Below are 11,016 nucleotides of genomic sequence, written 5' to 3'. Positions count from 1 at the left end.
GACCCTGGGATGAAGGCAGATGCTTAACTGACTGAGCCACCCAGGCCTCCCTCCTAGACCTGACTCTTAAGCTGAAGCCTGACCATGAGCTATTTCAGCCTTAACACACAAGCTTGTGCCAAATGGAAATTGGATAAAATTGCTCTGTTCAATAAAAAGGGTTCAACCATCCTGAATATCCACGGAATCAGCCTGAGACGCAGGAACATACATCTGGATCTCTACAAATGAACATCTCCAGCGCTGAGTATTGAGGTACGAAGTGGGGAGCCGTGAGAAACCGCGCACAGATATCGGAAGATAAATAGAAGGGGGAGGGAGCTGCCGCGTTAAGCGCCGGGAAGCGGTAGCCACCTGCACTGGGGAGCGGGAGGACTCTCGGACGGCACCCGTGAGAGAACAGACTGAGACCGTGAGCCGGGAGCCCGCGCCACCAGACTGAAACCGGAACTCTGGTGCGCTCACTGGAACCAGACTAGACCAGGAGCTCCGGGAGCGCGCAGGGGCAGCTGGCGGCTGGCGGTGCAAGGACAGAGATGCGCCGGCCCTGGAAGTGAGGGCTGGGACATCGGGTGTGGGGCGCACATCCAGGGACACTGCAGGGTTGAGCAGCACCAACAGTAACAGAGTTAAAGTGGCTAGAACATCAGTGGAGAACGGTCCGCGATCCCTCTGTTCTGAGACAGAGGCTGAGATTCGGCCACTGCTGCTCTGACTCTCAGAAGAGGCACAGCAAACCGCCAGGGAAAGCCGCCAGAGAACAAAAGCCTGGAAATACCTGCTCACAGTGTGCCCATCCCCATCCCCCGTCGCAGGGGACACGGAGACTCTACCCAAACAGGGTTGCCTGAGTATCAGCAGAGCAGGCCCCTCCCCCAGAAGGCAGGCGAAAAATCAAGAAGCCCACATCCCTAAGATCCCTATAAAACAAGGGCGCACGGCCTGGGTCCCTGTCAATAATTTGGGCTCTGGACAACCCCGCACCCTCAACTCATCAGAATTTCGAGAAGGAGAAATCCCCTCCCAGCAAAGAAAAGACAATGAGTCTGTGGCCTCTGCCACAGAACTAATGGATGTGGATATAACCAAATTATCAGAAATGGAGTTCAGAGTAAGAATGGTCAAGATGATGTGTAGACTTGAAAAAAGTATTAACAAAAATGTTAATGAGAATATAGAATCTCTAAGGGCGGAAATGAGAGCGAATCTGGCAGAAATTAAAAATTCTATGAGCCAAATGCAGTCAAAACCAGAGGATCTGACGGCCAGGGTGAATGGGGAAGAAGAACGTATTGGCGAATTGGAGGATGGGTTAGTAGAAGAAAAAGCTAAAATAGAATCTGGACTCAAAAAAATCCACGCTCAGGAATGTAGATTACGGGACATTACTGACTCAATGAAACGTTCCAATGTCAGAATCATCGGCATCCCCGAGGGGGTGGAGAAAAACAGAGGTCTAGAAGAGATATTTGAGCAAATTGTAGCTGAAAACATCCCTATCCAGCAAGGGAAACAAACATTCATGTCCAAGAGGCAGAGAGGACCCCTCCCAAGCTCAACCACGACAAACCTACACCACGTCATGGCATAGTGCATTTCGCAAATATTAGATCCAAGGATACAGTATTGAAAGCGGCCAGGGCAAAGAAATTTCTCACATACCAAGGCAAAAGTATCAGAATTACGTCAGACCTGTCTACACAGACCTGGAATGAGAGAAAGGGTTGGGGGGACATTTTTAAAGCTCTTTCAGAGAAAAACATGCAGCCAAGGATCCTTTATCCAGCAAAGCTGTCATTCAGAATTGATGGAGAAATAAAGACCTTCCAGAATCGCCAGTCATTGACCAATTTCGTAACCACGAAACCAGCCCTACAAGAGATATTAAGGGGGGTTCTATAAAAGTAAAAAGGCCCCAAGAGTGATACAGAACAGAAAGTCACAATCTATAGAAACAAAGGCTTTACTGGCAACATGGCATCATTAAAATCATATCTCTCAATAGTCAGTCTCAATATAATGGCCTAAATGCTCCCATAAAACGCCACAGGATTGGAGATTGGATAAAAAGACATGACCCATCCATTTGCTGTCTACAAGAGACTCATTTTGAACCTAAAGATACATCCAGACTGAAAGTAAAGGGATGGAATACCATCTTTCACGCAATGGACCTCAAAAGAAAGCTGGGATAGCAATTCTCATATCAGACAGATTGGATTTTAAACTAAAGACTATAGTTAGAGACACAGAAGGGCACTATATTATTCTTAAAGGATGTATCCAACAAGTGGATATGACAATTATAAATATATATGCCCCCACCAAGGGAGCAGCAAGATACACAAGCCAACTCTTAACCACAATAAAGAGACATATAGATAAAAATACGTTAATAGTAGGGACCTCAACACTCCACTATCAGAAATAGACAGAACACCCATGCAAAAAATCGACAAAGAAACAAGGGCTTTGAATGCCATACTAGATGAGTTGGACCTCATAGACATATATAGAACACTACACCCCAGAACAACAGAATACTCATTCTATTCTAATGCCCATGGAACATTCTCAAGAATAGACCATGTTCTGGGACACAAAACAGGTCTCAACTGATAACAAAAGACGGAAATTATTCCCTGCATAGTCTCAGACCACAACGCTTTGAAATTGGAACTCAACCACAAGGAAAAATTTGGAAGAAACTCAAACACTTGGAGACTAAGAACCATCCTGCTCAGGAATGACTCGATAAACCAGGAAATCAAAAATCAAATTAAACAATTTATGGAGACCAACGAGAATGAAAACACAACGGTCCAAAACCTTGGGATACTGCAAACGCAGTCCTAAGGGGGAAATACATAGCCATCCAAGCCTCACTCAAAAGAACAGAAAAATCTAAAATGCAGTTTTTATATTCTCACCTCAAGAAGCTGGAACAGCAACAGAGGGGCAGGCCTAATCCACGCACGAGGAAGCAGTTGACCAAGATTAGAGCAGAAATCAATGAATTAGAAACCAGAAGTACAGTAAAGCAGATCAACAGGACTAGAAGCTGGTTCTTTGAGAGAATCAATAAAATTGACAGACCACTGGAAAGAATTATCCAAAAGAATAGAGAAAGGATGCAAATTAATAAAATTATGAATGAAAAAGGAGAGGTCACAACCAAAACCAATGAAATTGGAAGGATTATTAGAAGCTTTTATCAACAGCTTTATGCCAATAAATTAAACAACCTGGAAGAGATGGAGGCCTTCCTGGAAACCTATAAGCTACCAAGACTGAAACAGGAAGAAATTGATTTTTGAAACAGGCCAATTAATTATGAAGAGATTGAGTCAGTGATAAACAACCTTCCAAAAAACAAAACTCCAGGCCCGGATGGTTTTCCTGGGGAATTCTACCAAACATTCAAAGAAGAAATAATACCTATTCTCCTAAAGCTGTTTCAAAAAATAGAAACAGAAGGAAAGCTACCAAACTCGTTCTATGAGGCCAATATTACCTTGATCCCCCTACCAGGCAAAGACCCCATCAAAAAGGAGAATTACAGACCGATTTCCCTAATGAATATGGACGCCAAAATCCTCAACAAGATCCTGGCTAATAGAATCCACAGTACATTAAAAGGATTATCCATCATGACCAAGTGGGATTCATCCCTGGGATGCAAGGGTGGTTCAACAATCGCAAATCGAACGGGGTCTTAGATTTTATCCAGAAAGAAAAATTCAGAAATCATATGATTCTCTTGATAGATGCAGAAAAAGCATTTGAGGAGGGAGTTAAGATGGTGGAGGAGTAGGGGACCCCTTTTTCAGCCGGTCCCCTGAGTCGAGCTGGATAGGTACCAGACCAGCCTAAATAACCACGGAATCAGCCTGAGACGCAGGATGATGCATCTGGATCTCTACAAATGAACATCTCCAGCGCTGAGTATTGAGGTACGAAGAGGGGAGCTGTAAACCATGCACAGATATCGGGAGATAAACGGAAGGGGGAGGGAGCCGCCGCGTTTGGGCGCCGTGAAGCGGCAGCCACCTGCACGGGGGAGCGGGCGGACTCACAGAGGGCACCTGCGAGAGAGCGGACTGAGACCCGTGAGCCGTGAACCCGAGCCACCAGGCATCTCCCGGAACACCGGAATCCCGGTGCGCTCACGGGATCCAACTGAGACCGGGAGCTCCCGGAGCGCGCGCGGGGCGGCTGGCGGCTGGCGGGCCACCTGCACAGGGGAGCGGGTGGACTCGCGGTCGGCACCCGCGAAACAGCAGACTGAGACCCTGAACCGGGTGCGCGCGCCACCAGGCTTCTCCCAAAACTCCGGAATCGAGGTGTGCTCACCGGGCATAGACTGAGACCGGGAGACCCGGGAGCGCGCGGGGCGGCCGGTGGCTGGCGCCATTAGAAACACAAAGGACAGAGACGCGCCGGCCCTGGAAGTGAGGGCAGGGACGTTGAGTTGGTGCGCACATCCCAGGACACTGCAGGGTTGAGCAGCACCAACAGTAATAGAGTTAAAGTGGCCAGAACATCAGTGGAGAACGGGCCGCAATCCCTCTGTTCTGTCACAAGGCAGCCTCTGCTGCTCTGACCCTCAGAAGAGGCATAGCCGGCCGCCAGGGAAAGCCGCCAGAGAACAAAAGCCTGGAAATACCGGCTCAGAGAGCGCCCATCCCCATCCTCCCTCGCAGGGGACACGGAGACTCTAACCAAACAGGGTTGCCTGAGTATCGGCGCGGCAGGCCCCTCCCCCAGAATACAGAAGGCAGGCTGAAAAATCAAGAAGCCCACAACCCGAGGCGCCTGGGTGGCGCAGTCATTGAGCGCCTGTCTCCGGCTTAGGGCGTGATCCCAGCGTTCCGGAAAGGAGTCCCTCATTGGGCTCTTCCGCTGGGAGCCTGCTTCTTCCTCTCCCACTCCCCTGCTTCTGTTTCGTTCTTGCTGACTGTCTGTCTCCCTCTCTCAGATAAGTAAATAAATAAAATCTTTAAAGAAGAAGCCCACACCTCTAAGATCCATATAAAACAAGGGGCACGGCCTGGGACCCAGTCAATAATTTTGGGCTCTGGACAACCCCGCAACCTCCCCTCATCAGAATGACAAGAAGGAGAAGCCCCCCCCCAGCAAAGAAAAGACAGTGAGTCAGTGGCCTCTGCCACAGAAGTAACGGATATGGATGTAAACAAATTATCAGAAATGGAATTCAGAGTAACAATGGTCAAGATAATGAGTAGACTTGAAAAAAGTATTCAGGAAAATGTTACTGAGAATATAGAATCCCTAAGGGTGGAAATGAGAGCGAATTTGACAGAAATTAAAAATCCTATGAGCCAAATGCAGGCAAAACTAGAGGCTCTGACGGCCAGGGTCACCGAAGCGGAGGAAAGGGTTAGTGAATTGGAGGATGGGTTAATAGAGGAAAAAATAAAAATAGAAGATGGTCTTAAAAAAATCCACGCCCACGAATGTTGGCTACGGGAGATTACTGACTCAACGAAACGATCCAATGTTAGAATCATCGGCATCCCCGAGGGGGTGGAGAAAAACAGAGGTCTAGAAGAGATATTTGAACAAATTGTAGCTGAAAACTTCCCTAATCTAGCAACCATTAATGGTTTAAATTCTTGCTTAAAACGCCACAGGGTTGCAGATTGGATAAAAAGAAATGACCCATCCATTTGCTGCCTACAAGAGACTCATTTCGAACCCAAAGATGCATTCAGACTGAGAGTAAGGGGATGGAGTACCATCTTTCACGCAAATGGACCTCAAAAGAAAGCTGGGGTAGCAATTCTCATATCAGTTAAACTGGATTTTAAACTACAGACTATAGTTAGAGACACAGAAGGGCACTATATTATTCTTAAAGGAAGTATTCAACAAGTGGATATGACAATTATAAATATATATGCCCCCAACAGGGGAGCAGCAAGATACACAAGCCAACTCTTAACCAGAATAAAGACACACATAGATAAAAATACATTAATAGTAGGGGACCTCAACACTCCACTCTCAGAAATAGACAGAACACCCTGGCAAAAACTAAGCAAAGAATCAAAGGCTTTGAATGCCATACTCGACGAGTTGGACCTCTTAGATATATATAGAACACTACACCCCAGAACCAAAGAATACTCATTCTATTCTAATGCCCATGGAACATTTTCAAGAATAGACCATGTTCTGGGACACAAAACAGGTCTCAGCCGATACCAAAAGATTGAAATTATCCCCTGCATATTCTCAGACCACAACGCTCTGAAATTGGAACTCAACCACAAGGAAAAATTTGGAAGAAACTCAAACACTTGGAGACTAAGAACCATCCTGCTCAGGAATGACTCGATAAACCAGGAAATCAAAAATCAAATTAAACAATTTATGGAGACCAATGAGAATGAAAATACAACAGTCCAAAACCTATGGGATACTGCAAAGGCAGTCCTAAGGGGAAAATACATAGCCATCCAAGCCTCACTCAAAAGAATAGAAAAATCTAAAATGCAGTTTTTATATTCTCACCTCAAGAAGCTGGAACAGCAACAGAGGGACGGGCCTAATCCACGCACAAGGAAGCAGTTGACCAAAATTAAAGCTGAAATCAATCAAGCAGAAACCAGAAGTACAGTAGAGCAGATCAACAGGACTAAAAGCTGGGTCTTGGAGAGAATCAATAAAATTGACAGACCACTGGCAAGACTTATCCAAAAGACAAGAGAAAGGACCCAGATTATTAAAATTATGAATGAAAAAGGAGAGGTCACAACGAACACCATTGAAATTGGAAGGATTATTAGAAATTTTTATCAACAGCTATATGCCAATAAACTAAGCAATCTGGAAGAGATGGAATCCTTCCTGGAAACCTATAAACTACCAAGATTGAAACAGGAAGAAATTGATTTCTTAAACAGGCCAATTAATTATGAAGAAATTGAGTCAGTGATAAACAACCTTCCAAATAACAAATCTCCAGGCCCGGACGGTTTTCCTGGGGAATTCTACCAAACATTCAAAGAAGAAATAATACCTATTCTCCTAAAGCTATTTCAAAAAATAGAAACAGAAGGAAAGCTACCAAACTCATTCTATGAGGCCAATATTACCTTGATCCCCAAACCAGGCAAAGACCCCCTCAAAAAGGAGAATTACAGACCGATTTCCCTAATGAATATGGACGCCAAAATCCTCAACAAGATACTTGCTAATAGAATCCAACAGTTCATTAAAAGGATTATCCACCACGATCAAGTGGGATTCATACCTGGGATGCAAGCGTGGTTCAATATTCGCAAATCAATCAGCGTGATACATCATATCAACAAGAAAAGACTCAAGAACCATATGATCCTCTCAATCAATGCCGAAAAAGCATTTGACAAAATACAGCATCCTTTCCTGATTAAAACCCTTCAGAGTGTAGGGATAGAGAGTACATTCCTCAATCTCATAAAAACCATCTATGAAAAGCCTACAGCACATATCATTCTCAATGGGGAAAAGCTGGAAGCCTTTCCCTTAAGATCAGGAACACGACAAGGATGCCCACTCTCGCCACTATTATTCAACATAGTACTAGAAGTCCTTGCAACATCAATTGGACAACAAAAAGGGATAAAAGGCATGCAAATCGGCAAAGAAGAAGTCAAACTGTCTCTCTTCGCAGATGACATGATACTCTATATGGAAAACCCAAAAGAATCCAGCCCCAAACTATTAGAAGTTATAGAGCAATTCAGTAATGTGGCGGGATACAAAATCAATGCTCAGAAATCAGTTGCATTTCTATACACGAATAATGAGACTGAAGAAAGAGAAATTAGGGAATCCATCCCATTTACAATAGCACCAAAAACCATAGGTTACCTTAGAATTAACTTAACCAGAGACGTAAAGGACCTATATTCTAGAAACTATAAATCACTCTTATAAGACATTGAGGAAGACACAAAAAGACGGAAAAATATTCCACCCTCATGGATCAGAAGAATTAACATAGTTAAAATGTCCATGCTACCCAGAGCAATCTACACTTTCAATACTATCCCGATCAAAATACCGAGGACATTTTTCAGAGAACTGGAACAGATAGTCCATAAATTTGTATGGAACCAGAAAAGGCCCCGAATCGCCAAGGAACTGTTGAAAAGGAAAAACAAAGCTGGGGGCATCACAATGCCAGATTTCGAGCTGTACTACAAAGCTGTGATCACAAAGACAGCATCTTACTGGCACAAAAACAGACAATAGACCAATGGAACAGAAGAGAGAACCCAGAAATGGACCCTCGGCTCTTTGGGCAACTAATCTTTGATAAAGCAGGAAAAAACATCCTGTGGAAAAAAGACAGTCTCTTCAAGAAATGGTGCTAGGAAAACTGGACAGCTACATGCAAAAGAATGAAACTTGACCACTCTCTCACACCATACACAAAGATAAACTCCAAATGGATGAAAGACCTCGATGTGAGACAGGAATCCATCAAAATCCTAGAGGAGAACATAGGCAGCACTCTCTACAACATCGGCCAAAGCAACCTTTTTCATGACACATCTCCAAAGGCAAGAGAAATAAAGGATAAAATGAACTTGTGGGACTTCATCAAGATAAAAAGCTTCTGCACAGCCAAGGAAACAGTCAAAAAAACTAAGAGACAGCCCACGGAATGGAAGAATATATTTGCAAATGATGCCACAGATAAAAGTCTGGTCTCCAAGATCTACAAAGAACTTCTCAAACTCAATACGCGAGAAACAAATAAATCATAAAATGGGCAGAAGATATGAACAGACACTTTTCCAATGAAGACATACAAATGGCTAACAGACACATGAAAAAGTGTTCAAAATCATTAGCCATCAGGGAAATTCAAATCAAAACCACACTAAGATACCACCTTATGCCAGTTAGAATGGCTAAAATTGACAAGGCAAGAAACAACAATTGCTGGAGAGGATGTGGAGAAAGGGGATCCCTCCTACATTGTTGGTGGGAATGCAAGTTGGTACAGCCCCTCTGGAAAACAGTGTGGAGGTCCCTTAAAAAGTTAAAAATTGAGCTACCCTATGATTCAGCCATTGAATTACTGGGTATTTACCCCAAAGATACAGACGTAGTGAAGAGAAGGGCCATATGCACCCCAATGTTCATAGCAGCATTGTCCACAATAGCTAAATCGTGGAAGGAACCGAGATGCCCTTCAACAGATGACTGGATAAGAAGTTGTGGTCCAGGGGCACCTGGGTGGCACAGCGGTTAAGCGTCTGCCTTCGGCTCAGGGCGTGATCCTGGCGTTACGGGATCGAGCCCCACATCAGGCTCCTCTGCTACGAGCCTGCTTCTTCCTCTCCTACTCCCCCTGCTTGTGTTCCCTCTCTCGCTGGCTGTGTCTATCTCTGTCGAATAAATAAATAAAATCTTTAAAAAAAAAAAGAAGTTGTGGTCCATATATACAATGGAATATTACTCAGTTATCAGAAAGAGCGATTTCTCAACATTTGCTGCAACATGTACGGCACTGGAGGAGATAATGCTAAGTGAAATAAGTCAAGCGGAGAAAGACAATTATCATATGATTTCTCTCATCTATGGAACATAAGAACTAGGAAGATCGGTAGGGGAAGAAAGATTTAAAGAAATGGGGGGGTAATCAGAAGGGGGAATGAAGCATGAGAGACTATGGACTCTGAGAAACAATCTGAGGGCTTCAGAGGGGAAGGGGGTGGGGGAATGGGATAGGCTGGTGATGGGTAGTAAGGAGGGCACATATTGCATGGTGCACTGGGTGTTAATACGCAACTAATGAATCATTGAACTTTACATCAGAAACTATGGATGTACTGTATGGTGACTAACATAATATAATAAAAAAACCTTAAAAAAATAAAAAATAAAATAAAAAATTTAGAGTCATAAGTAAGAACAAGCTCAGTTTGCCAATCTTAGCTCTGGAAGTTACTGTGTGCCTTAGTAAGCACTTTATCTGCTCTGCCTAGATTTCCTTATAAAATGAGAAAAACAATAGTACCTGCCACCTCTGTCAGTTGTCAGGATTAACTGAAAAGAAACAAAATATTATCTATTTTTTATTGATGATGAAAAAACTATTTCATGCTCTATAATCCACTTTTTTTAAAGGAAGTTCTCTTCAGTTCTTACCATTTTTTGAGATTGAAATTTGAGCTTCTTAGGCTTCTCTTCCTTATAATGTTAATATATTACAGAGCACAGCTCGAAAATATAGTCTTCACTAACAACATTACCACAGACAGTTTCAGAAAAAAAAGGACAGCAGCTACAGAGTCACCACTCTTTCTCATAAAACTAGCTCAGAGAATCTGACCCACTCAAGTAACAAAGTGAAAATATTAACAAAAAAACTCAATCTTGTCCCCTGCCTAACCCAGACTTTTATGTATATTTATAACTACTAACATATAATTCTGTTATTTGAAATTATAAATCCAAACTTGTCAGTGTAATTTATAAAATGTAGACTCCTAAGACACTTGCTCTTGATATTAGTACTATCTTGTGAAAGTTATCTAAATCTGTAAGAAGGAAGGAAGGAAGGAAGGAAGGAAGGAAAGAAAGAAAGAAAGAAAGAAAGAAAGAAAGAAAGGAAGAAAGAAAGAAAGAAAAGAAAAGAAAAGAAAAAAAGAAAGTTCTGAGTACCCTTACCTGATAATTTGTTCTCCTGGAATTATTCATAAATTGATATCTATATATTCCAAAAGGTACAAATAGTCAAAAGGTTTGTCACATCGGTTGGGCATCATTGTCCCTTCCTTCTTATACCAACTGATAAAATTAATTTGTATATCAAAACCCAGAAAATGGAGGCCGCCCTAGTGGCCTGGCCCACATCACAAATCTAAACGTTAGTCAGTCTGCACTTACAGGATACACCTGTCAAGGAAACCTTACGTATATCAAGCACAATCCTTCATCTCAGCTTAAGCTAGCTTATCTTACCCTAAAAAATAAGACCTACTAGTGTTT

The sequence above is a fragment of the Ursus arctos genome, unplaced genomic scaffold (genome assembly GCF_023065955.2).
Source record: "Ursus arctos isolate Adak ecotype North America unplaced genomic scaffold, UrsArc2.0 scaffold_19, whole genome shotgun sequence".
Lineage (NCBI taxonomy): Eukaryota > Metazoa > Chordata > Mammalia > Carnivora > Ursidae > Ursus > Ursus arctos.
The sequence above is the reverse complement of the archived record's forward strand: the minus strand, read 5'-3'. Positions refer to the sequence as shown.